This window comes from Physeter macrocephalus, chromosome 20, assembly GCF_002837175.3.
Source record: "Physeter macrocephalus isolate SW-GA chromosome 20, ASM283717v5, whole genome shotgun sequence".
NCBI lineage: Eukaryota > Metazoa > Chordata > Mammalia > Artiodactyla > Physeteridae > Physeter > Physeter macrocephalus.
The window spans coordinates 61,318,485-61,319,751 of record NC_041233.1 but is presented as its reverse complement, the minus strand read 5'-3'; the positions used below and the strand labels follow the sequence as shown (position 1 = coordinate 61,319,751).

The 1,267-nt window shown below is 40.1% G+C and overlaps 1 non-coding gene across 1 annotated transcript; it reads left to right on the top strand.

Annotated features, from left to right (window-relative positions):
• The first annotated feature begins 408 nt into the window (after positions 1 to 408).
• LOC112064259 (U6 spliceosomal RNA) lies at positions 409 to 512 on the top strand. Its single transcript, XR_002891442.1, has one exon. It is a non-coding gene; the product is annotated as a U6 spliceosomal RNA (small nuclear RNA).
• Positions 513 to 1,267: the final 755 nt, after the last annotated feature.

Below are 1,267 nucleotides of genomic sequence, written 5' to 3'. Positions count from 1 at the left end.
CTCACGGGCCCAGCCGCTCCGCGGCATGTGGGATCCTCCCGGACCGGGGCGCGAACCCGGTTCCCCTGCATCGGCAGGCGGACGCGCAACCACTGCGCCACCAGGGAAGCCCCTGTTCTTCATCTTTGACCAGTGGAGGAGAAGGCCAATTTGAGTCTCCCCTTGGGGGGAAGTGTATATTTAGGCAAAGCACATGAAGCCCACTGCTTATGCTGTGAATATAGCTCAGCACTTCACAGATTAGGCGATTTTCCTAGTTGACAGCTGTTTATTCCAACAGCATATATTTTATGTAGCAGTACATTAGATGCATTAAGTTGTATTTCAGATTTACTCTAATCCCCACTGCCCCCCTACCATATATATACAAGTGCACACACACGCTGAGATGCTGAAAGAAATTTTGCTGTGTTCCCTTCAGCAGCACATATACTAAAACCGGAATGATACAGAGAAGATTAGCATGGCCCCGAGCAAGATGCACACAGATTCATGAAGTGATCAAATATAAGACCTGAAGCCATAAAACTCCTAGAAAAAAAACATAAGCATAAGCAACTTGACATCGGTCTTGATGATGATTTTTTGGATTTGATACCAAAAGCTCAGGCAACAAAAGCCAACGTAAACATGTGGGATTATATCAAAATAAAATGCTTCTGTACAACAAAGGAAACCATCAACAAAACAAAAAGCAACCTATAGAATGGGAGAAAATATTTGCAAGCCATATTTCTGATAAGGAGTTAATATTTGAAATATATAAAGAACTCAAACAACTTAATAGTAAGAACAAACAATCTAATTCAAAAATACGCAGAATATCTGAATAGACTTTTTTTTTTTAAAGGACACATACAGATAGCTAACACGTATATGAAAAGGTACTCAACATCACTAATCATCAGAGAAATGCAAATCAAAACCACAATGAGATATCACCTCCCACCTGTCAGAATGACTATCATCCAAAAGACAAGAAATAACAAGAGTTGGCAAGGACAGAAAGGGAACTCTGGTGCTCTGTTGATGGGAATGTAAATTGGTGCAGCAACTATGGAAAACAATATGGAGATTTCTCAAAAAGTTAAAGTAGATCCATATGATACAGAAATTTCACTTCTGAGTATTTAACCAAAGGGCATGAAAATGCCATGTTGAAGAGATATCTGCACCCCATGTTCATTGCAACATTATTTAGAATAGCCCAGATATGAAAACAAACTGTGTCCACCAATGAATGAATGGATAGGCAAATGTGACACAC